A 27,333-nucleotide genomic window follows, 5' to 3' on the forward strand; every position below is an offset into this window, starting at 1 on the left:
AAGGGGAAAGGGAGAGGTCACATCTCGGGTTTTGCTTTGGTCTGTTGCAGAGCTAGGGAGTCGGCCAAGAGACTTGGAACCAGATCAGCACTTCCTCTGCGTTTGGGGGTGTTTGGGTTGGGTTCCACCTCTAATAAATTTTATAGGCTCTCTTTTTTTCATTGCATTTATGAATGGATTAGGTGGTCATGAAAGTGAGGGACTAATAGGGCTGGCTAGAACCTGGCCCCGGCTCTGATCATGCACCTTAGTTTAGTACTACGCATCTCTCCTGACTGTTACACATGGGCTGGGCCTGTGCCGAGTGGAGGGTACCAAATGGGCCCGAAGTACTGGATTGTTCAGTGCTGTGTACAGATGGGGCTAGGGTGGAGCCCCACATCACATCTCATCTTCCCTGAAAGCTAAGAAGGGTTTGCATGCACATCGGCACAGGTAGTGGCTAACTGGCTGTGCTCACCTATGGCAACACCATTGTCCATGCCCTACCTTTCCTCTTATAGTGGTGGAGCATCAATCCAAATGCAGATGGCTCTGATTCAGACTCCATATTGCAGCATTTCAAGGCGGCTGGACCACATCTCCCAATCAGCGTTCACTTTCTCCTCCCAGAGTTGCTGTTTGAGCTCTGCAGTGAGATCACTTGGTCCTGGTGACTGACGGCTTCTATTTATCCCCCGTTCACTCTGTGCCTAGAGTGTTGGAAGGTACATTTATAAAGAAACCCAAATAAATAAATACAATCCCAAGCACAGGTGCAGCACAGGCAGCAGCTGTGCCAGCTTCCCTCTCACACTGCCTGGCCAGGGCACCTTACCTGATTGGAGCAGTTCACACTCTGTAGCCCATTCAGCTATCTAATCTACCTCACACCTCCTCACCATCACACCCTCTGAGCTGAGCCTGCCCCGGGCTGTGCACCAACCGCAGGAATTCTGTTGGCTGGGGATTGCACCTGACAGAAGTCACCTGTAACTTTTGCTCTGCTCGGCGGCTGTCATCTAGCCAGTGGAGGTGAATAAAGCCTGAGGATTTGCCTAGTGGACATTTTTTTAATGTGGACTCCTGTTTTGGTATTGGACTCGTTTCATATAAGCCACAGCACAACCCTCATATGGTAAAAATTTATGACTAGTCCTAACCTAGGCTGGATTCGAACCACGGGCCTACAGGTTAAAGCACTGCTGATGCTGGAAATAAATTTCTAGAGAATATTTGTATAAATAATTTCAAACAAATTAGGAGCAGGAGGAGTAAATATTTATTGGAGCATTATCCCCAATGAGAGGCAGGAAAGAGAAGTTTGTTCTGGCTGCAATGGGAAGACAAAGGAGAGAAAGGTTAATTTATTTTTGTACAGGAGTATTAAGGAATAATTTCCTCTTCTTTTTATTCTTTTGGAAGGGAACGTGAGGGGAGAAAGGTGAAATAAACTTGGACAGAGAGAGAGTCTGAAGGAATCTTTGTACTTTTTTTTCTCTCTGGGTGTTTTGAAAGCCGTTAGTATAAAGTAATTCTGTACACTACAGCCATTCATAGCTCAGCTGGGGGTTGGAGAGTGTGTGTATATATAGTGTGTGTCTGTGTGTGCCCGCACCGTGCTGGAAAAGAGAATAATTTGTTCACAATATAGTTTGGTGTAAAATAGGCCAGTTGTCTGAATGTGTATTTAGTATAATGTATAAGTGCAAGTATCAATAAGTCTATTTATTAGCCGAGCCTTGCACTAAACAGGCCTCTGAATAAACTATACAGTCCTGCAAAAATGTAAATTTTAGTTATCCCTTAGAGACATAATTACAGGAAAAAATAAAGACAGCGATTTACAGTTTGGGAAGCGGGACTTTTTTTACTGTGGATAGATATATATTTTTTCTTCCTCTTTTCTTTGTAACTGCCAGTCTGCAACATTAGCAGCCAGACGTGGCATTTCTCCCTTTCCAGCGCACCTCTCCCACGTTCACCCCTGTCTGCTAATTAAAGAGACAAGGCGGGTGGGGTGATATCTTTTGCGGGACAAGCTTTCGAGCTCACACAGAGCTCTTCTTCTGGAAAGCTTAAAAGCGGGTCTCTCTCACCGACCGAAGTTGGGCCAATAGAAGATGCTACTTCACCCGCCTTGTCTCTCTCATATCCTGGGACCAACACGGCAGCAACATTGCTAATTAAAGGAAAGTTATGTCTCCGTATCCCTGTTAATGTATTCCGCTGCCTGTTTTGGTGTACGGAACTCTTGAATTCCTCAACCCTCTGTGCCACTGGCTTTCCCTGGACCACAGTGAAAGGATTCATTCATGACTCCAGTCCTGCCTTCTTGAATTACCACACCCTGGGCCTCCGCTTCTCAGCCTTGCTCTGTTTTCCTTTCATTAACAGGATTCCCATATTGAATGTCTATGAGAGGCTGGTAAGGGATGCTACATCTTGTTAGCCTAGGGATTGTACAAATCGCTGCCCCGTCACTGTCCTGCAGTTTCCCATAGGGTCTGGGGGGGGGTGGGGGCTGGAATCCTAAATTCTAAATCCTAATCTCAGGCAGGTTTTTTTTTTAAAGAAATAGGACTATAAAACAGATTGAAATTGGAATGTGTTATTTATAGTGACAATGTGGCCTCTGATTAGGTTGCCAACATTGTAATTCAAAAATAAGGGACTGTTTTCCTAGCACCCCCGCCCCACCTCTCCTCCTGATATTATTATTATTTGGTTACTAATTAATAAACTGTACTCACCAGGGGTATTTTTTGCTGCTTTTGGCAGCACTCAGCAACTCCTGAGCTTATTGTACAGAGATGAAAAAATGAGGGACCTCCCTTGTAACAAGGGCTCTGACGGGCTTGTTGTTCACAACTTAAGTGTCAGATAAATGTCTCCTGGAAAGTGCTAGGGTAGGGGTACAGGTATGTGTGTGTGTGTGTGTGTAGAGATGTGTTGTGCGCATTGTCAACCACGTTTTCAAAACTGGTCTCTAATTTTGGTGCCTCGCTTTCTGGAACCCAACTATTAGACACCTTCCTTGACCCTGATTTTTTCAGAGTTGTTAATAATCAGACCTAGCTCGTATCTCGTGCTTTTCATCCCTAGATCTCCAAGTGCTTTATAAAGGAGGTCAGTATCATTGTCCCCATTTTACAGATGGGGAAACTGAAGCACAGAGACGGCACTTGCCCAAGGTCACCCAGCAGCCTAGTGGCAAAGCCAGGAGCGGAACCCCTTAGTCCAGTCTAGCGCTCAATCCACTGGCCCATGTTGAGCACTCACAGAGCCCATTGGCGTCTAACGGAGTTGTGGGTGCTCGGCACTTTCTGAAAATTACGTCCAAGGTGCCTCAAGACAGACACCCCCAAAACTGAGGCCTCTTAAATTAGTGGCCACTTTGGAACATTTTGGGCCTATACGTTTGTGTGTCTGTCTGCATGTGATTGTATACAATATAGGACAACAGCGTGTGTGTGTGCATTTGAGTTTGTGCGTGAGTGTATTACTGTATTCGGTGTGTATGGGACTGTAGGTGTGTTTTGAGTATACCTGTACCTACAAGCGTGTGTGCCTGTGGGATAAGCCTTCACAATAGACACTTGTGTCAGTCTGTCTGAATGTACAACACAGAGTGGGGCTTTTCTTCCTATTTTTAGCACACAAGCTGTAGTCTTTATTAAAGGGCGATGGAATAGAAGAAACCCTATTGCAGATTTCAGAGCAATGTTAATCTGGTATGTCTTGGTGGAATTATATTTCAGTTGGTGTAGCTGTTCTTTTGGATTCAGGCTGCTCATCGTGCCTTTCCCAGAGCTAGATTAGGCTGGATTCAGAAAATGAATTTCTAAGAAACCCCCAGTTGGGCAGGGGTAGGAGAGGGTTATGATTAGTCAGTTTACTTGGAGAAGAAAAACCAAGGAAATGAGAAGCATTAGCTGATCCCTCACTGCAGCCATCCCGAAGAAATCAGCATATCAGTTCAGTCTTGTTTTCCTTTTCTTTTCTTTCTTCCACCAACTTGTTGCCTCTTTTATCTGCTCTTTAATTTTATTTTATGGAGCTGGTCCAAAAAAGGCTCACATTTTTCAACTAGAATGTCCACAAACATATTGTCCCTTTTTTCTCTGCACTGCGCTTTAAAATTTCTCAGGAGTCTGCCTGCCGGCTACTTTGTGTGGGAGAAAAAATGCAGCATGTTACAGAGGAGAGACACGCACCCAGTGCTCTCTCAATCTCAGGGAGAAGTTACTTTTGTTCTTTCTTGTTTTGTCGTTTGCCTTAATCTAAAATATTCCTTTGACTGCAAATACATGGCTGCTCATTGTGCATGGAAAATCATAGCTCAAGGATTGAAGAGTGACAGTGGAAGTGTTAAGGTGAGGGCTGGAAACATGGTGACCATGAAGGCGATGGGGAAACTGAGATGTTGTCAAGGCTCTGGCAGGGATACAGGGAACACCTTCTGGCATTAACAGGGCGTGTTATTTGTTAGCTGCTTCAGATCTCAACTGACAGTTCTCCACTCCTTCAGATCCTCTAGCCTTCTCCTCATTAGTAATCCCCACACTCACCCTTTCCTCGTCTTGCCCAGTCTCTTGTGTTGGTCTTGTCTCCCATAGACTAAAAGCTGATCAGGAGGCGGTCAGTGCCTTCTCGCTATGTGCCACATAAATGTGTTTTCAATAATAAATGTATTCGTATTTAAATGTCCATCTGAGAGTTCCTGTCTGACTTGAAATGCCATGGAAGAGCCATTCAGTTTGCTCTTTTCTTTGGGTGAATGGGACAACCTGCTGCCCAAGTAACCCGTTCATTGTTGATTGATTGAAATGACCGCCCACAAGCTAGAGGTATGATGCTGTACAGCAATTGCAGTTAGTCCGTGTGGGTGTGCCAGAATTTCAGATGACTATGTAACAGACTATCCTGCATCACTGGGCAAATATGCAAATACGGGAATTATGGGTGGATAGAGGGCCAATGGTTGGAAGTGTTTGTTGTCCTCATCTCTGATTTATAGGTTGTAGTTACTTGGATTGTGGATGTTTGTGTCTGAAGCAAGGAACAATTGAATGCCAAGTGCTGGTAACATTGGGTACACTGAGTTGTGAGAATATTGTAATAGGGTCAGCCGCCTTTTGAGCACCTCCTTGTGGCCAGAGATCTCTCTGTGGAACCCTGACTCTGTTTCCCCCTCTTCAGGGCGTCTTAAGAACTTGCACACAGACTTCTTCCTGGGTTAACACCACCCCTGCCTGGGGCAGGTTTAATAACAGAAAAGGTTCAAAACAGTCCTCAGGTCCCAAAATAAAGTCCATCACCGTAATACAAAAGTTCATACTGTGACATCTTCTCTCACAACTAGAGCTCTTTCTTCCATCAGTCTGTTCTCACAGCCAGTCCTCCCAGGTCTTCCTGTCTGGAGCTCAGCCTTCTGGCTCTGAGCTCCAGGCCCAAACACAGGCAGGATTTCCCACACTGGGCTCTGGCCACCAAACTCTCCTTGTATCAGGGTCTTCTCTGCAGGCACCTTTCTCACACTCTGCAGTTTCCTACACTACCCCTCTCCTTGCAGCTTCCTGCTGCTCGTTAGAGTGGAATCAGATGATCTCTCTCAGGTGTGGCTCATTCAGTAATCTGGGGTGATTAGCCCCAGGCCCTCCCGTCCTTAACGGGCAAGCCACCCTGTTACAGACAGATTTGTACAATGGCCTCCAAGAACCTTCCTTTGGCCCTTCTCACTGGGCAGACAGCTGCTTACCCAACCTGCATGCTCTAGCCACCCTGGTCATGTCCAAATCAGAGATGGGTCCCAGCTGAGGAGTTTGGATCAGGATCCAAACGTTCCCCGAACGTGGGATGTTCAGGGCTGAGGTTTGGTTCTGCCCCATCACTAGTACAAAGGTGGGGTTTGTGTTTGCGACACTTACAGGTGCAATTTTGGAGTCTATTTTTGAATGTTTGGTCCTGACGTTGAGCCCTAAAGATGGACCCAAGGAGCAAAATGTGGGTCCTGAGCTGGAGTTGGGTTTTGACAACCCCACAGTTTGGAATGAAAGCTGGGAGTCTGGTTTGGCTCACTCTGAATATAGGGGAAATTTACAAAAAGCAGAGCTGGGAAATCTCCCCAAAGACTGAGTCTTTGGAACTGGGGCATCGATTTGGGACAATTTGTAAAAGAAATGGCGGCCATAGTCTTTCTGACAATGCAGTGAGGGAGCTCACATGGTCACTTTTTTCTCCCCCATCTCAGTAATGGCCGCTGGTTTCCTAGGAATGACCTCTGCTGCCCTCCTCCAAGTGGCAAGTAAATAATATCAGGTCTTTGAGTCAACAGGCACCCAGCCTGCCAGACTTCACCTCTGTGTGAGCATCTGGCAGAAGTGAAAGGAAATCAGGAACAAATGAATATTCAATCAGCCGGCACAAACATCTGAGTGCAGAATGGGACATCTCTGTGCACAGCGGCTGTTTGAGCAGCATTCCGTTTGACTGCTGCCTCCGCAATTGCCAGGCACCAGAAGCATATGGGGAAACGTGAGTGCAGCGAGAAAAATTTCACCTATCGTAGCCCATAGAGCAGTATGTTAGCCTGCAGTCTGTAGTGCCCAGTAAAAACAAGGAAATGTGTTTTGGGTGTCATGGAATAAATTCGAAGTGTGATAGAACAGGGTTCTTCATTGTTAATATCTAATACCTTACAAAGGTTTAGTTCCAGATGGAAATCAATACCACCTGCAAGTGAGGTGATCATTAGCCATATATTTTTCAGCTGTGTTTATTTGCAAAACATTTAATGCAAAGAGTTGCACCAGGCTTTGATTTATGTCACATGAGAAATGTCTTGACCAAGGCAAAATCAGAGAACTTTGAAAGGAAAATGTCCTTTTATTGTGTGGAATTAGAATCTCTCTGTGTGACAATGACAGAAATGTTTTCATGTAAGTGGATGCAAAACAATGATATGAATACAGCCTGTATTATAATATTCATGATTTTACTGATGGTCTGCTTTTCCAACAAAGCACAATACGTGGGCTAAAAGTTTCATCTCACACCAGCCTAAATGCATTGTCTTCAGTGAAGTTTACTGTGGACGTATACCAATGTTGCTGAAAGCGGGTGACCCTGCATTCATTTTACGTCTCACTGTATGTGTGTGTCTTTGTGTGTGTAACACATGGGCACTGTGCATACACACTATGTGGGCATGCTATTGTGTTTGTGTGTGTTTTAAAAACATAGGTCTTTTCTCAGTTTTGCAAAACAGATGTTAAGACAAGCATGCTAGTGATGTTCTCTAGAGAATATGTGACATACTACCAAAGTGGTGCATTATATGTGTTCTCCGTAGTATAGAGGTCTATAAAGGAGAGGGGATTATATAGTTTCCCTGTCATATATACTATTGAACTATAAACCCTGAACTTGCAGAGACTTATGTACATGCTTGACTGTCAGGGACTATTCACATACTTACAATTAAGCCCATGCAGAAGTTTCCTAGCATGAGGCTGTGGTGTGTAAAGGCGATAGTTGTCTTGAGGTGTGAGCAGGACACTTGGGTACTGTTCCCACTCTGATTTGCTGGGTGACCTTGGCATGCCACTTCATCTTGCTATGTTTCAGGTGATCCACCTGTAAAGTGGGCATAACGTAATAATGCTCATTAGATCTGGCTGGAAAATGGGGAAGGGTGAGAAGAGGGAGATTGCAACATTTTTCGAATCTTTACTTTCTGTTTCTCATCAGAATAGGTTTGTGTTGCACTTTGAGATCCTTTTAAGGAAAGTCACTACAGTAGTGCAAACTAGTGTGTATTATTATATACTGCTTCTCCATAGTATCTAGAGCTGGAACGAGAGAGAATCTATAGGTTTATCTTTGTGTAGGGAACTGTAAAGGCGCACACAATGCAGGTTGTCCATATTATATAAGACAATAGTACAAAATATGAGACAGATTCTCTGTAGTATATAGCAATGACAATACAACTGAGAAATGTTTCGTTGCTTTTGAGGCTTACGTCAAAACCACATGCATTTTATTACCATCAAAGCCAAAAGTAGTTTTAGACCCAGTACTCCAATCTGTTAATCCCCAGGCCATCTTCTCAAAATCATTTTGTAGTTGTTCCCATATACAGTATAAACATATGCCCTTATAAATATTATTGTATTAGAATCAGTTTGGATGGTGTCCAGCCTAAGATTTTTATTGAAATTCCACTTGATTGTCAAGATTAGATGACAAATAATTCTCTACATTTATGGAGCTACATACATAATAAGCATAATTTGAAAAGGAATTTGGTCTTCATGCTGTGGAAATCCAGATTGGCTTCGCATGGGATTTCAAATACTATAACTGCCTCTCTCAACAGAGAATGTGGGGACAATCCTTTTTACCTTTTAATCATTAAAAAATTACGAGGAGAGTATCGTTTAAACAAGATGCGTACCCATCTGAGTGTGTCCTAGGGAAAAGGGACAGCATTCTTCTTTTAGTTACACTGGTGCAAATCAGGAGCAGCTGCAGTGAAGGCAATGCAAGTAAAGCCTGATTCTGGTCTCAGTTATGCCAGTGTAAATCAGGAGCAGCTGCAGTGAAGTCAATGCAAATAGAGCCTGATTCTGCTCTCATGACACCAGTGTAAATCCAGAGCAGCTGCACTGAAGTCACTGGAGATAGGACCGGATTCCACTCTGTTACACTGGTGTAAATCAGGAATAACCCCACTGATGCCAAGAGAGTGATTCTGGGTTTCCACTGGTGTACCTGAGATTTGGGGTGCAGAGGATATGTGTCTTTGATACTGTAACCTAAAATTGGCAGCGTTCCCTTCTCTGGCAGGAGTTTAGAAATGTCTCCATCTGAGATTGTTTTTCAAAAAGGCCTGAAAATGCAGTCCATTATCTGATATTTTGTAGGAGCTTTTTTAATTAAGGTCTTGGCTAAGTTTTGATTAGAGGCGGGTGGTGGGGGGTTTTCCCTTCGAGATTTGGCATGCACCCATGCCTGTCATCCTACCGATGCTCTGGCCCTACTTTTCCCCCTTTGCTATATTTTGAGCTGGGTTTTTTCCTTTTTTTTTCCTTTCCACCAGAGGTGCAGATAAATCACTATGGTCTCTGCTCAGCTTGTCTCTTGCTCCTGTAGACTAACTTCTGTGTGCTACTGGCTGGTGCAGCTTCGAGGGGGCGTGCGCTGCAAGTCTCCGTGCCTGTGGTCAGTAATGAAGACTTCTCTTTTTATCCACAGATTACTGAGGAGCTGCACAGGGCTAGACTGCAGCTCTTAATTCCCTTACTTTTCCATTGAAACTCCACACCGGAGAACGCAGCCCTTCCATCCAGCAGATTTAAAATGAGGTAAGTAAACACCCTTTTGTCATTTAGGGTTGTTCACTGATGTAATGTGAATATTATTTGTGTTTGGCCTGTAGACGGGGAGGGGAAAAAATGTGCTGTTTGCCACATGTCAGTGTTCTGGGTTTTTTAATACCTCGGCTCCCAGCGTGTGCTTCAGTTATTCCCTAGGGTTTTTGTTTTCGTTCGTAATCTGCTTCGCTACGGGGTCCTGCATTTGCACTGAAAAGTACCTTTAACTTCACTTTTTCCCCTCTTCCCTTTTTTCATTCAGTGTCACAATTGCAAGCGTTAAAAATGATGCTTCTCTACTCTGAGGTATTTCAGCTATTTGTGTCATCCCAGAGTTTTTTTTAAAGAATGGCCTTTTATTTTTACAGCTAAAAATTCCTTCCCCCCCCCCCCCCCCCCCCCTTTTTTTTTTTTATTTGCTGTCGATGTGGTCATGCTTCCGCGGGTTAGGGATTCGTCACGGGAACCCCTAAGATAAACACGGCTTGGCTTCTGCTGTCATTGCTCTGCTGCCTTTTGTAAACTCAAACTGCTTGCCTCAAGAAATGCTGGGGGTTTTCTTTCCCCTGGTGTGTGATCGTCCCTGTGTCTCTGAGAGACAAGGAGTTAATGCAGTTATTTCCCCCCTGAGTTCATCTGGTATTTTTTTTAAAAAAGGATGTGAAGATAGATCTGCTCATCTGCTGTACAGAGAAGTTGCCTTTGATGTGAGTTCTTCCTGGGTTGTTTCTTTTCTTTTTTTTTAGCCCCTTTCCTCTTGCCTACTATCTCTGGAGTGCACTTACGAAACGGCATTCCCCTGCTGGCTACTACTAGGGACTGTTTAATGTGCACTTGCAAAGTTTTAGGAATCACACATGCATTGTGTCACCAAATACCTATGCTGTGAAAACCTCAGTTGGCTTTTCCCTTGCAGAATGCGACCCTCTGGGGACTCTGTCAGTGTCTCCTGGCTTAGCTACTCAACTTGTGGAACACACCTGGACTTGCTAGGATAGTACAAGAGAATGGCTCACAATGGCATGGCACCTCTCATTGCACAAACCAGTTGCACCTTCACAGCTGGGCAAATGAACTGCATTCTACGGGCGTTTGCATGGTTTGGTTTGGTTTGGTTTGGTTTTCCTTTTTCTCCCATAACAAAGAAAATGGATCCTGCCACTTTAAGACAGGAGTCACTTTAAGTGACTTTCCATTTGCCTCTCATGGAGAGCTGAGAATTGTGGTTTCCTATATTTCCTTTGAATCGTGTGCAGTAGTTAGAGTGAGTTTTAAAAAAAAACGACTGTACGTTTTGGAAGCTTTTTCTTCTGCAGCAAGGTACAGCCGAGAGGGAGGGAGAGGAATCTCGCCTATATTTGGAGGAGTGAAGAAGTAGAGAGGTTTTTTATTTTTCTGTTACCATTTTATTTTGGCTCCCTCTCACCCCCACGCCCTCCCCCTCCTTTTCTCTGTGTGGTGTCTCCATATTATGAATTGTGTAAGAAATAATGTACAATGCCAGATAGGCATTTCCTCAGTACTGTGCGTCCTATTATGAATTGGCATCCGGCTTCGGCTGTTGGGGTGACAGATCCTGGATCTCTGCCGTACCACTGAAATAAACCAGGATTTTTTGAGAAAGGTGGACTCTGCGCATCTTGTGTCAGGCGCAAGTCTGCTGTGTTTGCTTGAACAGCTGTGACGTGATTCCAGGGTTCGTGAACTGATGGAGTTAAAAGCAGACACCAGCTTGGGGTCGGGGGTGGGGGGCGGGGAGGAAGGAATCACCAAATTAAATTTCACTTTCTGTGCACAATGTTCACTCTGAAAAAATAAGCAGCAGCCTTGAGGGGAGTTGAGGGAAGGGTTCTGTTTCCTCAATTAACTGGGACTTGCCTTCTTTTGACAAACGGAAGACAACGCGTTTTAGACTCTGGATTTGTGAGCTGTCTCAAAGTGCCAAGTCTGGTTATACAGCGACTTCTGAGTGTTAGTTTGAGGAATCTGAGTCACTCTATGCTACTTAACTCCTTAGAGGCTGAACAGCTTCAGAAACTATTACCTAGTCATGTAGAATTCAAACACCAGTGCTGCCCGGCATGAGGCTGTTGGCGACTGAAAAGAATACGCCTACAATTCTTACCTCATCTGTTGTGGGTGTCAGTAGCCCATTGGCTTTTACCTGTCCAGGTCCTGAATACATGACAGATGGGTACCAGACGGTACAGGGCATGGGTGAATTTTCCAAAACCAATAATAACAACAATCATAATCACTTAATTTGATTATCACTACCACTGTTGTTGTTAATATCAGTGGGTCAAATATTAACATTCTGACTCATGCAAAAACTCCCATGCACTTCAATGAGTAAACACTAAGGACGTAAGTATTTTGCCCAATGATAATATATGATATGAATGTAGTCCCTTTCCTACAAAGGATCATAAAGCAGTCTACAAACACCGTAGACAGGGGTCACTTTTCCCACCCTAAAAACGAAGTCACATCTGGGGTGGACCATGACAGCTGCACAAGAGGTTGGGACAAGGAGTGGAGGAGGACACCTTAACCATTTGCAGTTGCAGGGGGAATGCTTGTAGGCAGAACAGAGTTCTCTAAAGTGTAATTTGGCCAGAACACTGAGGTTAACATCTCTACTTGTATGAAAAGTGACCTGGGGTTTTTAATGATCCAAAGTAGGCAGAACTTCAGTTCTGTGTCCCATCCAAAGAAGGCACCACCAGGGTGGGACGCTGGGTTAGTATTGACTCCGTGGAATCACCAATATTTCTTCCTGCAATGCCTGGTTTGTCCTTCCATGCAAGTCCTGACAAGGCATAATGTTGCTGCCCCTTGAGAGAGCTGATGAGAGCCCAGGGCGCAGACCGTGTTTGCATGTGGGTGAAGCAGCATCATTAAGTTAAGAGATTTATTTTTAAACAACCCAAAAGGTGCCACTAAAATCAAAAGGCCTATTTCTCATTTACAGTAGAGCCCCATTACACACTTTGACAGTTTAAGGCAGGGGTCGGCAACGTTTGGCACGCGGCTCGCCAGAGTAAGCACCCTAGCGGGCCGGGCCAGTTTATTTTCCTGCTGACGCGGCAGGTTCGGCTGATCGCGGCCCCCACTGGCTGCGGTTCGCTGTCCTGGGCCAATGGGGGCGGCGGGAAGCGGCGTGGGCCGAGGGATGTGCTGGCGGCGGCTTCCCGCCCCCCCCATTGGCCCAGGACGGCGAACTGCGGCCAGTGGGGGCCGCGATCAGCCGAACCTGCCGCGTCAGCAGGTAAATAAACTGGCCCGGCCCCCTAGGGTGCTTACCCTGGCAAGCCGCGTGCCGAACGTTGCCCACCCCTGGTTTAAGGGATCCTTAATATGAGTGCAAATTCTATTTACTTTAAGGCCCTCTAAAACTGCAAGTAAATGAGAATTAGGCCCAAAGTTTTCAGCACAGATTACGCATCCAGTTGGAGCTGGCTTGATTCACATTTACACCAACGTTACTTTGCACCATTTTGACAGTGTGAAGCAGCCTTTAAAAGGATGCAAATGTAACTTACATATAATTTAAAGCTCCTTACATTGCGGTGTAACGGAAACTTAATGTAAGCAAGAATCAGGCCCTAGGTATATATTAAATTTGACTGGTGGGTATTTATTCTGCAGAAGACTTCTCAGACTTGCATCTAGCTGGGTTCTTTTTAATAACTCTGTAACCCCGATTGAATGTTCTATATGTGGATGTAAACAGAGTATAAACCAGTGGAATTACTCCTGATTTACAGCCGTGTAAGTGAAATCAGAATACAGCTCCTGAGGAGGAGCAGCTGCTTGAACAAAGTATGTTCTTGTTTTGCAAAGTAGTTCAAAACACATGCCATAAAAACCTGATGTAAAAGACCGAACAGAATATCTTTTATCATTTAAAAAATCTGTATCTTACTTTTTTTTCTTTTGGAGGTTGGAACTTGAAATCTGTGTCATTATTGCCATAACTTCCTGCTAAAGCAATCCTGGTGGTTTGTTATTGTAGGGTTGCTTCTGAGTGCTGGGTAATACATGCTGGTTTGTTGCTATAGATTGCTTATGAGTATTGGACGTGCATGCAGGCGTTTTATTAATGAGCATGTGTTCACATTCACGTACTTGTCATTGTAGGGTAGCTTATGAGAACTGAGATACTGGCACTCGTATATTTTAAAAGCACATAGAAGTGCTTGTGGTAGAGGAAAAAGGCATTAACATTTCATGGAGATTGCTAGTAGATAAGCGGGAGGGGTGGGTAGATAAATTTAATATCTGAAAACATTGACAGTGTTCTCTTAAAGAGCCAGCATTGTTCTCTCTCTACTCTCATGTGTGCCCTGTACATCTTGGATTTGGACATCATTTAAAGGATAGAGTTCATAAAACTGGGCTAATCTAGGAAGGAGACATTTCTGGTAATGCAGCTGCAGCAACATATCCTTCCTTCAGCAGCATGGGAATTTCCCACAAGAGCAAATGTCCTGTGTTTTCTGTATCATACATAGCCTCATTCCAGTGCTCCTATAGAAGACATGAGCTATATCACAACCAAATGTATGTGGGGAGGTAGGTATGGTCCAGTGAACAGGACACAAGACTCAAGAGACAGGATGTTGGAATTCTGTTCCTGCCTGTGCTATTGACTTGCTGCTGTGTGTCATTGGGCAAGTCATTGCCTTTCCGTGTGCCTCAGTTTCCGCATCTGTAAAAAGGGAATGATGCATTAGCTTTCTAAAGTGCTTTGACGGATGGCAGGCACTGTGTAAGTCCTAAACGATTATTTATTCTCTCTCTCTCTCTCTTTGACTGGAGCTCAGCGGGACACATAATAGCAGGAGAGTGCAGATGAGTCATCAAGTATGCATTTGATTTTGCTAATGATGTTCCTTGTAGTTTTTACACCCACTCCCTTACTAGTGACTTCCTGGGAAATCTGATAGAGCTCTCGCATCTGCTGTTATCTCAAACCAAACAAAGGAGATGCACAGTGTTCTGTGAAAACCCTGCTCCCCTAGCTTCCTGTGGGGTACAAAGCTCAATCTCAGAGTATTCACTCTGGAGACACTGCATTTTTGTTCATTGTTTGTTTGTGCTCAACTTTCTACAAATCAGAGGCTTCTACATGAGTCGAGGCCTTGCTGAGGTGGTTCTTCTTAAATAGCCTTAAAACCTGGCTGCCACACCCCAGCCAGCTGCAATATTTAACGTCTTGATCTGAAAATCATTAAGCACCTTTTCTCTCGTCTCCTCCACGCCGAGCGCTGTAACTTACCTTCTCCTCCCTCGTCCTGCTTTCTGAGCCATCTGTTGATGCCACAGTCCAGCTTTTGTGACATCACAAGTGTTTCAGTGGGGATGTCGTCACTGGATTGTCGGACGCGTCTCCTTCTCTGATCTCTTGCTTATCAGAGACTATAGGAACAGAAATGCAGGGAAAGCACAGCACTTACAGGATAGTTTAGTGGCTTTGGAGTCACACACTAGGATCCTGGTTATAAGTGAGCCATGAAGCTGTGGGGAGTGTGTAATTTTGCCTGCGTGCACACTTAAATGCACTATTACACAAATGCCTGCATGGGCAGTTGAAAGATTCTCACACCTCTGTGGACAGGTGATAGAACTGTATGAACTCTGGAGTTGCCATTTCCAGGTGGCTGAGGCCTCTGTGTTCCTGAAAGGAGGACCTTGGAAATCTCTCATCAAAAATATTAAGAAGCAGGGGGATGGGATACGATGGTGATGGAGGGGCCACTGATGCCAGCGACGGATGTTTGCTAATCCTCGAGGGACTGTTATGGGCGCTGGAACCTTTCACCATGAGGTCACTGGCTTGAACCCAGCCAAGGCATATGGGGCTGATCTGATACCCATTGAAGTCAATGGTAAGACTCCCCTTGACGTCACTGGGATAGGTTCAGGACCTTAGCGACCGACAGTTGAAACTGTATGTTGGCTGGACTGTTCAGTGGCCTATGTGAAATGGGTGCACGATTCTCAGACCTATTCCCAGAAGATAGGTGCCATCACCACAGGAGGCCACTGGTTGGCATCCTTTTGGCTAGCTCCAGAAGAAAGTCCAAGGCTGGCATTAACCCAGAGTCAGTGTTTGACCTCCTCTCTCATGCCTAATGGCCAGGTCTAGGTCCGGGTTGGGCGACAGCAGCAGAGTGGTGTGTGTGAGGGGAAGGTTGCCCTGCTGTTGCCCGTGCCGTACCTGTCCTGTGGACAGTCCAATCAGACAGTGGAACTCAGTGCCACAGGAAGGGATTGGAGACCTGTATGGATAACAAAAATTCTTATCATAATGATAAACATTTTGGCAGGGATATTAAACCTCCTGCTTCAGGGCATCAGCCAATCTCAAGCTAAAAGAGACCAGAATGAGACTTAAAGCGGGGGGGACAGACTATCTCACATCTCTTACTGTGGGGTTCTCTCACCTCTATCTGAAGCATCTGGCACTGTCAGAGATAGACAGGGGACTAGATGGGTCTCCAGGACTGTCAGCTTAGCCCCTTCCACTGGCAAAGTCACTTGATTGAAGTATTTGTGTGCTGCAAGTGAACAGGATGTTTGACGTGTATAGTTTGGCTTTGTGATGATATTAAATGTATCGCTGAAGGTGCCTGCCCACTGCAGCTACTGAGCCATGCCAGAAAAATGATCTTTTAAAGACTTCCAGTGGCGATGTGTAAACAGCAGTGCCCAAATGCTTGCATTTCCCACCAGCCGTTTACAAAATACATGAGCAAAATCTGATGGGTAACGACTGTAGCGCTCTCTGTTAAGTGGATTTTGGTTTGCTTTTTTATTTTAACTCTGTTTCTCTTCCTACACTAACGTACTAACAGGTATTACAGTACAGACCCGTTTACGTGCGGATGTCGGGAGTCAAGCCGTCACGACCGCGTGTTAACGGACCGCGGGTTAAGAGGGCCATGCTGAAATATCTTAAGCTATCTATATATAGATGTATAATTGTCTAGGATTACATACGTATTCACAGCATCCCAAATACTGCAGGCCTATCTGTTAACGGCGCTTTGCAAGAATATAAATTCAAATGTGTAATCTAATAAAAACATTATTATTACTACACAGGGGTGAAAGTAACTCAGGACACTTACCGGTACGGGGCGGGGGCGGCTCTGGCCTCTGTAAGGGGCGGGGCCTCGGGCGGAAGGGGCGGGGCTAGGGGTCAGCATCCCCCAGCCAGCCCTTCCAGGCCGCCTGGTCCGTGCCGCCCGGGGTTCCTCTGGCGATTTAAAGGGTCCGGGGCTCCGGACACCGCTGCTGAAGTAGCAGCGTCCGGAGCCCCAGGCCCTTTTAAATCGCCGGCGTGGGGCAGCTGCTCCCTTTGCCCCCCCCCCGCCTGTCGGCGGCCAAGGGGGGGCAAAAGGGGCAAGGACCTTAAAGCGCTGCAGGGTCCTTTGCCGCAGCAGCACTTTAACGTTGCTGCCCCTTCTCCCCTCCGCTCCCCCCCCCTCCCTTCGGTGGTAAAGACGTACAACACATTTCCGCTCCGCACTTCCTGTCGATTTCTATGTCAGTGAGTTAGTGAGCAAATCTGTAGCGCTACATAGCAAGTTCCTGTACCACGTGTTAACGACTCTCGCGTGTTAAATAGGTAGCACTGGGAGGCACGGCACTACCGCGCGCTAAGCGGATTCGCGCGTAAACGGGTCTGTACTGTATCTTTAATTGTCATGTGCAATCGGTCTGATCAGCGCACAACTCTGTTTACGCCTCTCAGGATGGAATTTGCCAGTCGTTCTGTGTGCCTGGGCAGGCAAGAGCACAGTATATGAATTGCCCTCACAATAACTCCGGCTTTGGAAATGGGATGGTGTCCCTAGCCTCTGCCAGAAGCTGGGAATGGGCGACAGGGGATGGATCACTCGATGATTCCCTGTTCTGTTCATTCCCTCTGGGGCACCTGGCACTGGCCACTGTCGGAAGACAGGATACTGGGCTAGATGGACCTTTGGTCTGACCCAGTAGGGCCATTCTTATGTTCTTAAGTGACCATATCATAAAGCGGCCACTGGAGAGAGCTGTTTGGCGAGGATCTATTTCTCTTTTATGGTTGATCATCCATAGAAATTGCTGTGGCTCCTGAATTTCTAGTGCTGCTGAAGCTGGTGGAGAATGCAAGCATAAATGCTCAGGAGTGAGTCTTGTGTATGAGTGCCCAACGGCATGGTCGTGAGAGGCCCCAAGGCTGTTAGCGCCATCACCTATCTAGCGAATTTCTAGGGTGCACCTTGGTATCGACATGTCTCTTAATACAGGAGTGAATTGCTTTCTTTTTCCTGGTTTTACCCACTGGAGGGGCTTCAGGGTCATGTATTAACCCACCCACCCCCAACCTTCTCAGCCCCATATCATGGCCATGAGCAGAGTTGGGTGGAACTCCTTTTGGAGCCAGCAAATGCCTCCTAGCTCGTCCAGAAGAGTAGCAAGGAGCGATGTGAGGCTCACCCTTCCCCCTGGGGAGTGGGAGGGCTATCAAACTTATTTTAAAGTGCAGCATTCGAATTACAAAACCACGGCTGGAATCAAATTTCTGCGTCCCTCCCATAGACAGTTAGGGATCTGCTTATAAAGACTTGAAAAATGTGGCCCAGAGCGATTGTTCGTGTCCCTTTAAAAAAGAAAAATAAACCCCCCCAAAAAAGTTCCTCTCTGCTTTTGTTTTTGGAGCTGCTGCTTTTTAATTAAGGATACCTGTCTTAGCGCCGTGCGTTGATGGCAAGAGGGAATATCTCGCCACGCCATGTGTCAAGAATCATTTAATTCCCCTCCTGTCAACTGTCGTCTTTAGTTAGCACCCTCTGACTCTGTTGCAGCTTAAAACTGCGCTTCAATAACGTGCCGAACGTAGCTCTTGGGGTCTGGCTCGGGGCTTCCCATTCAGAGAAAATACGTCCGTGGGAAGTGAGTTTAATGGGACCCAAGTGCTTTGCTCAGTAGGTTTGTTTTTCTTCTTAACCGAAACGTGTCGTTGAAATCCAAGGGAATCTCTGGATAATGAACCCATTTGCTCTCTCTGCTGTCAGTCACATGCCGGCACAGCGGCACGGATTTCAGCGCCATTCCCGTTGGGTCACAAGATGGAAGGGGGCGGATCCTGGGCCTAGAACGGGAGCAATAAATAGCTAGTAATATAACCTAGGGCCTGATTCACTGCTGTGTTATTCCAGTATTACATCAGCCTCACTCCACTGACCTCACAACTGGAGTAACAGGGGTCCTTTGAGGGGAAAACCCCACTATTAATTTTCTTTCCAAAGTCAACGGCCCGGTTTTAAAGGTATCTAGGCATTGCTGTGGTCAGCGCTGCAATACTGAACTCACGTCTCATTTTCAAAAGGGATTTAGGCACCCATGAGCCTAAATTGGCTGCCAATGGGATTTTGGTTCCCAAGTACTTAAATTACTTTGGAAAATGAGACGTGGGCTCCTAAATCAATTAAGCGGTGCAACACTGACTGCAGCAATGCCTAAATACCTTTAAAAATCGGGGCCTACGTCTGCTCCGATTCTCCTGCTCTAGTTACCTGGAGATGCAGCAAGCCAAGCACGGCATAAAAATCCTGGACTTTAAAAGGAGGTAGACATATGGATGCAGAAAGGACATATGTGATTGCAATGCAGTATGTTGTAGTAGGCTAAGTATCAGACTCGGGACATGGCTTCTGCTATCAAATCACTGTACAGCCAGTGGGGAGCCTCTGCCACAGATTCCCTATCTGTATAATGGGGATAACAATCCTTATTGCTCATTCACATGGGGGGTGGTAATTCACTGGTGCTTGTCAGAAACGCTGCTGACGCTGTGAGTTGCCCTCCTGCCTTACCCATGGCTGGATCCAGTGGCCATTCGAGCTGGACTCCCCACCCTGTACTCTGGGATGGAACTGTCTGTTTAAAAGGACAGTGTCTCGCTTTAATAGACTCAATCCCAGTTAGGGGAACTGGTACATTTGCTACTGTTAGGCCATAGAGAATTGGACCAAACCCTTCGGCTCCCCTGGTATGTCAGTGTCGAAGAAGCAATTTTTTTTTTTTTTTTTTTTTTTGTAACTGACAAATAGTGAAGAACAGCATTTTACAGGGATGAGAGGAAGCCAAGGGTCTATCAGGCATGCTATTAAACTGGAAAACGAGAACATCCAGACTCCAGCTCCAGCTGGTGGAGTGTAACTGACCTGGCTTGGCCGGCTCAGGACCAATAATTCACTTGTTTTTGTGTTTAATTACAAATGTAAAAAACCCCTTTCTTTTAACAACAAAGTCTTGAACCACACTTCAAAGTTGGGTTTCTGGGACAGTTGCATACCTTTTAAAAATAGCCTACTGAGTGATGCCAAGAGCTAAATAGATTGCAGAGAACAGGTCCTGCACATGGGGCTTTCAAACAGCATGTCAAGTGCTGCTTTGCGATCAGCCGCGCTTTGTGATTCTGCCAAGGATTCTCCAGGAGAAGAACTCAAAGACTCTGAATATTAACACCGGGGGAGCTGCAGCAGCACCCTGTATTTCTCAATAGGCTTTGGCTATTATTTTGCTCCCATGTGTTTTTCCCTGTGAGTGAAGGCATTGAAAAACCACAGGAGAGATGAGAGAATGTAATAACAAAGGATGTAATTGACATCTAAAGGCAGTGCCTTAAAGGGATACTGTCAACTTAGATGTTCTGAAATTGTCTTATTATTATTTATATTACGGTAGCACCAAACAGAGATCAGGGCCCCATTGTGTTTAGAGCCCTATAAACGCATCATAAGAGACCCTCTGGCCTGAACAGTTTGTAATCTCAATGGACATGACAAAGGGTTGGGAGAGGTGGGGGGAACTGAGTCAAAATAGAACCCAGGTCTCCTTTCCCCTAGTTTAGTTCCCCTTTTTAGATCATCCTGTCTCTCTGTGGTGCCAGTCCTAAATCACTATGCAAACCTCGACTAGAGTCCTGTTTCCGACACAACTCCCATTAAACAGTATGTCATGACAGTTGCCTTTAAAATTACCTTTAAAAAATAATAACGTTTTTTCTGCTTCCTTGTCTGTGGTTATAAGGGTCTTTTGAGTTAGTTCATAGTTTCATAGATCCCAAGGCCAGAAGGACTGACCTCCTGTATAACACAGGCCAGAGAGCTGCCCCAAAATAATTCCCAGCGCCGAGCTTTTAGAAAAACATCCCATCTTGATTAAATTGCCAGTGCTGGAGAATCCACCACAACCCTGGGTAAATTGTTCCAGTGGTTAATTACTCTCAGTGTTAAAAATGCACGGCAGTCTGAGTTTGTCTAGCTTCAACTTCCAGCCATTAGATCATGTTAGACCTTTCTCTGCTAGACTGAAAAGCTCGTCATTAAATATTAGTTCCCCATGTAGATGCTTTCAGACTGTAATCAAATTACCCCTTACCCTTCTCTTTCTTAAGCTACACAGTTGGCGCTCCTTGAGTCTATCACTGTAAGGTATGTTTTCTAGTCCTTTAGTCATTCTTGTGGCTCTGGTCTGAACCCTCTTCAACTTATCAATAACCTTTTCGAGTTGTGGGAATCCCTTGTAGCTGACTATGGAAGGAAACAATGAACCTGACTATGTTGACAAAGTGCTGTCAAATGACCAGAGTAAATACACTGAAAACAGAGACAGAAGGTTTTCTCACTAACTGCATTCAGTTACGGGGTTCACTTAGGTAAATGCAAAAATTTCAAACAGAATTATGACTCAGTACTTTAATATCTGCTTTGATATCACTGGGTAGAGTTTGGGCTGTAGAGGTCAGATATTTAGATCCCAATTTAGGCAAACACTTAGGCACCTGCTTAAGCCCCTTTGACATCCAGGAGAATTATGCACATGCTTCAATGTTTTGCTGAGTTGGGGCCAAATTTGATCCAAATCCCCTCAAAAGTCGGGGAGGCATTTGAATCCAGGGTTTTGACAGGAGCCTGCCTCTTTTTCCAAAGTATAGATGCAGCAGCATATTTGGCGCAGATTTTAAAGAGCAAAGTCAGAGGCTTTAGATGGCTGGGGTCAAACTGTACTACGCCATATTTTCAGCTTGAGGCACAATCTGTGTGCTGGTCAAATGTGCACATGCTCGTTGAACCCACGACCTCTGAACTTTGAAAAAACTGATTGGGTAGCTGACCCCCGGCAACCTGCTTGCTCATCAGTTATCCTGCTGCATACATGCAAACAGGAATTATTCATGCAAATCAGATAGCCAACTTCTTCTAAACTATATGTTTGCTGCTTCCTACTGCAAGCAAGTATTTTCATTGGAAGGTTGTATTAACTCTGTAGAAATAGTTTTCTTTTCTGATCTAAGAAATATAAGTTAGAGCTAGAGACTAGGAGTCAGGCTGCTGAAATACTCTTCGTGTTTTGTTTATTTTTGTAAGTGCCCACTTAACTTTAATAACTAATAAACATTTTGGAGAAAGAAAGCTGTTGTTAAAGATTCCACTTTTCCCCCTGTGGCTTCAATGAAGATGTTAGAGTTCCTCAGACGCATCTCTGAGACCTCCAGAAGGCAAAACTAGGACTTGACTTTCCAGATTTGACTTTCCAGATATTTCTAAAGTAAAAAATAAGTTAGTGTGCAGGAGGAAACTTTTCAGTCTTCTTTATACATCATAAAGGTACCACTCTGGCAAATCACCTTTAGGACTGTTTTAGTGATGAAAGTGGTAGTTACCTTTGCAATGAACAATGAATTTCCAGAGCTTTGATTTAGTCAAAGGAAAGTGGTGGTTGTACCATAAAAAAGGTAGAGGAGGATAAGAAATTAAAAGTAAGTCTTGTTGTTTCTGCATCGTAATTAGTGCTTTCAGCCTGGTGTTTGTTTCATTGTTAAGAAAATCAGATGGCAACCGCTCCACTATACTCCTGCGTTGCTCAAATGGCCCAATGTATCATTGACAAAGTCAGGTCCTTCGGCTTAGCCATTGGCTCTTCACGTTGGCTCTGTAATGGGGCTTGTTCAGCTTCCGTGGAGGCAGAGGTTTTCAAGACATTATGTTCAGGGAGTGGCAGGTCGCTAGTGAAGTTTATTATCTTACATGGTTTGCATGAAGCCCTGCAAACCAGTGGAAGCAAATTGCTATCTTCCGTAGATGAAACTTGGCTCCCGGGAGAAGCAGGCTGCATTTAACTCTGGGAACAGCGCTCCATATTTGAAGCCTGCTTTTCTTGGATGTCTACGCTGTATTTACGCGGGCTGGTATGTGGGGAATAATTAGAACCTCATCCCAGCTACTTGACGAGCATGTTTTCCATTCTCGATGTTGACAGGTCAGGCCATCGGGCTGTTCCTTTGTGCCTAAAAATGTTGATGTTTTATCATTGCTGAAAACAAAACAAGGGCTAGTGGAGTTCTTGGACCACAGAGGAGGATGCTTGTTATTTATAGAGTGCCAGAGGCAAGCATGATGCTTCTCATGCATGTAAAAATGCCAGGTCTCTGCTCCTAAGTTAGACTTAATACAGTGAGGGAGGATAAACACAGAGCCATTGTGAGAGGCCCTTGTGTGACCATACGGGGCACACACCACTTGGATGGCTGTATAAGTGCTGCTCACGATATCTGTGGCTGGGAAAAAGGATGCTTAATGAGGGCAGGGTCAAGGTGGGGCCTTGGCTCCTGCCCCCCCCCCCCCCACGAACCACCACAGAGCAGGGCCTGTGCACCACAGGGAACAATCTGCTGCATTCTGGTGGAATAAATTGCACCCCCTGGTGCACACTGCACAGCCCCCGGAGCGACTGTGCGCTGCCTGAAGCACACATCTCTCCAGCGCTACTCTGCACTGCCTCCTGTTCATGGACAGCGCACCAGACTGGGGTTCAGAAGGCCTAGGTTCTATTTCCAGTTCTGCTACTAACCTGCTGGGTGACCTCGGGCCAGGCACGTCCCCTGTCCGTGCCTCAGTTTCCCCATCTGTAAAATGGGGATAATGAAGCTGACCCTGGCCCCCCTTTGTAAAGCACTTTGAGACCATCTAATGAAAATGTGCGGGCCATGTCCAGGATGGAGCTCATCCCTGGAAGGCTTGACAAGCTGTTTGAGGTTGCATGGCACATGGGGCCGCTGTTCCAGGAAAGAGGGCTGTTACAATTCCTAATTAACCAATTAAAAATAAATGATAAAGAGCTCATGATCCTCTTGCTTCCTGGAGTATAAGACGATCATGAGCAGAGGTCAGCAATAACACTTCCTTTTGCCCTGCCCACCATGGGATAGTACGGCAGTTACGACACGCGCTTTTGGTGTCACTTTACACTTTCCTCTCAAACATTCCTTATAGGCCACAGCTGAAGATACAATACCAGCTGGGTTGGGTTAGTCATCTGTTCTGGTCTGCCTGTTCTTAAGCAAATGTATTAATAAAGGGGAAGGATGTTTTTACAGTGACAGCCCTGGACTGGCAGTCAGAAGTTCTGCCTTCCGTGCCAGTTTCAAAAGAGCTCGGCTCCCGATAGCTCTCGTTCAGTCAGGCACCTGCAAAAGAGGCCAGGTTTTCAATGGGAGCTGCAGGGTGCTGAGCACTCTTGCAGATCTGGTCTTCTGTTCCTGGCTCTCTGATGGGCTCCTTGAGCAAGTCACTTAATATCTCGGTGCCTCCGTTCTGATGTACCTGAAGTGGGAATAATACTGACCCAACCGCCGCAAATGTGTAAGGTGCTTTGAGATCCTTAGCTGGAAGGCATGTTATGAGTACAATGAATTATTGATGGGAGTGATTCTGAGAACCTCTGAGCACCCACAGCGCTCAGTTACTTTGAGAGTTACCGGGGCTCACCTCCTCTCAGGATCTGGCCCCACATTAGCACCTTCCAATCAATGCTCCCAGTAGCTCTTTATGGGCCTGATCCAAAGCCCATGGAAAGACTCCCATTGACTTCCAGGAGGTTTGGTTCAGGCCCTATAAGCATTAATGAATTAGAGATTAAGTGATGGGCACAAGATCATAGAGTGAATCAAGTGGCCAAATTGGGGATCGAACCCAGGAATTTCAGACTCTGCATGCCCCCTACTCTGACCAGTGGATACGCTGTCTAATAGGTATTTTCTAGGGGTAATTATCAGTGACATTAAAGATGCTGTCATTTTCAGCTCCCCTGTTACTCAGCATTGAGTTCTCTGTTACAAGCTGCGCTGCTTAAAGGATAGGGTAGAACAGCAGTTCTCAAACTGGATCCGGAGCCCAAAGTGAGTCGCGGCCCCGTTTTAATGGGGTTGCCAGGACCGGCGTTAGACTTGCTGAGGTCTGGGGCCGAAACCCGAGCCCCACTGCCCAGGGCCAAAGCTGAAGACCGAAGGTTACAGACCCCTCGCCTGGGGCTGAAGCCCTTGGGCTTCAGCTTTGGCCCCACTGGGCTTGGGCTTTGCCTCTACCCCCCCCCCCCCAGAGCAGCGGGACTTGGGTGGGCTCAGGTTTTAGTCCCCTATCCTGGGGTCGTGTAGTAGTTTTTGTTGTCAGAACGGGGTCACGGTGCAGTGAAGTTTGAGAACCCCTGGTGTAGAAGCAACTGGATTGCTTTTCTTCAGAACTTCGGCTTTCTGTGCAAAACAGCCATGGCGTGGAACGTTTCTTATTTCCACTCTACATTAACGAAGAGGTGAAGTGAAAAGTTTTACACTTACATTGACCTAAACCCTAACTAAACATTCTGCAACAGGAACACAATGGGGAGGCTGTTTTGACCGCTCTGGCACTAGCTGCTCGGGCTCTCGTAATACAATGATGTTTTTATTGGCAGGCTTTCAGAGCAGTAGTAGGGAGAGGGTTATGGGGTGTCACAGTTGGGGATGATTCCCACATATTCCTGGTAAAATTTCTCAACACAATAGCCTCACATTGTTGGGACTGTATGTTCTTCTTACTACCATATCACCCTTGAACGCCGGCAACCACAATAGGATTTCAGTAAGTTTTGAACCAATGCAATAGGTTAGTGGAGATGAAAGGAATATTGATAGATTCTATTTATAATCCCATAGGTGTGCCAATAGTAAGAGTGCTAATATAGTGATATTATTATATGCTGCTTAATCAGCACTCACTTAAATAGTACAGGCAAATTATTGCGATCTCTCCCTGGGAACCAGTTAGCCAGATGCTAATGAGTGATGTCTAACGCTTGATCGAGACGGAATTAGGTAAAGTTCCACTTAATGGGGAAGAGTATTTAGCTAGTGCCAAGGGGTTAATTGGTGTTTAACCAAGTGTGACATTCTAAACTGGTCTCTTAATACAGAAACAGTCACAATAATACTATGAAAAGAGTAAGAGAGAAAAAGTGAGGATGCAATGCAGTGAGTACAGTGTTTTATTTCATTTAAAGTCTTTCTGAATGTTTTTTTTTAATGGCATCTTCACTTATTTGGGATTCTAGACCATTCCTTGCACTGTTCTAATTGAGAGGATTCAGCTGCATTTTTGAGGAATTCAGTAAGAGTGAGCTAAGCACACTTTTGATCAGGACAGGGCAACCTGTAGAGTTCATCTATTGCTGGAGTTTTTATTGGGACTCTTGTTCAATACGATGTCATCTCTTCTTCAAATAGGGATCTGGAATATGGATAGGTAGCAATAAGTCAAGGTCTCATAGTGCTCTTCATGACATCATGCGTCTGCCATATCCATTTAATAATGTATTTTCAATTAGCATTTCACCTGCCTTCAGTCTATACCGGGGTAGGCAACCTATGGCACACGTGCCAAAGGCGGCACGCTAGCTGATTTTCAGTGGCACTCGCACTGCCCGGGTCCTGGCCACCGGTCCAGGGGCTCTGCATTTTAATTTAATTTTAAATGAAGCTTCTTAAATATTTTAAAAACCTTATTTACTTTACATACAACAATAGTTTAGTTATATTATAGACTTATAGAAAGAGACCTTCTAAAAATGTTAACATGTATTACTGGCACATGAAACCTTAAATCAGAGTTAATAAATGAAGACTCGGCACACCACTTCTGAAAGGTTGCCGACCCCTGGTCTATACCATGCTTTGATAATCTCCTTGCAATCACCTTCCAGCCATATGAATGGTATAGATTGTAATGGTATAGATGGCACGCTGGGTTATTGAGATGAAACGTTGGCCTTTCGGGTCTTTAAAATTGCTTTTCTTTCCTGAGTGAAGCACCTGGTGAGCTATAATCCAGATCTCAAAATGACCCCGTTCCCTAAGCATGTGTTCCAACGTGCTACTCTTGCCAAACTGCTCACGAAGGAAGCAATTATTTGACTGCTACATACCACCTGTTTATGTCGGGTAGAGACAAAAAACAAACTTTCCCAAACTGCTGTGCCTTGAAGCCATTGCTTGAAGTCCCACCTCCTGAAGGTAATATTTCCTGGAACAATGTCATAGTATAGGTATCTGGCTGGTGGGTCTTGCCCCCATGTTCAGGGTCTAATTGATCGCCATATTTGGGGTCAGGAAGGAATTTTCCCCTGGGTTAGATTGGCAGAGATCCTTGGGGGCGGGTTCGTCTTCCTCTGCAGTGTGGGGCACGGGTCACTTGCAGGTTTAAACTAGTGTAAATGGTGGATTCTCAGTAACTTGAAGTCTTTATATCATGATTTGAGGATTTCAGTAACTCAGCCAGAGGTTAGGGGTCAATTACAGGAGTGGGTGGGTGAGGTTCTGTGGCCTGCAAGGTGCAGGAGGTCAGACTAGTTGACTATGATGGTCCCTTCTGGCCTTAAAGTCTATGAGTCTGAGTCTATGAGTCATTTCTCACTTGTAACTTCCTTCTCTGTTGAAGCACCATGGTCCTGTTCCAGAAGTGGTGCTTCTGGACATGATATAGTGGTGGAGAATCCACCGCATCCCTTGTTAAATTGTTCCCATCGTTAATTACTTTCACTGTTAAAAACTTGTATCTTGTATCCAGTCTGAATTTGTCTAGCTCCAACTTTCCATCATTGG

Source organism: Terrapene carolina, unplaced genomic scaffold (assembly GCF_002925995.2).
Source record: "Terrapene carolina triunguis isolate 2854851 unplaced genomic scaffold, T_m_triunguis-2.0 Scaffold33891, whole genome shotgun sequence".
Lineage (NCBI taxonomy): Eukaryota > Metazoa > Chordata > Testudines > Emydidae > Terrapene > Terrapene triunguis.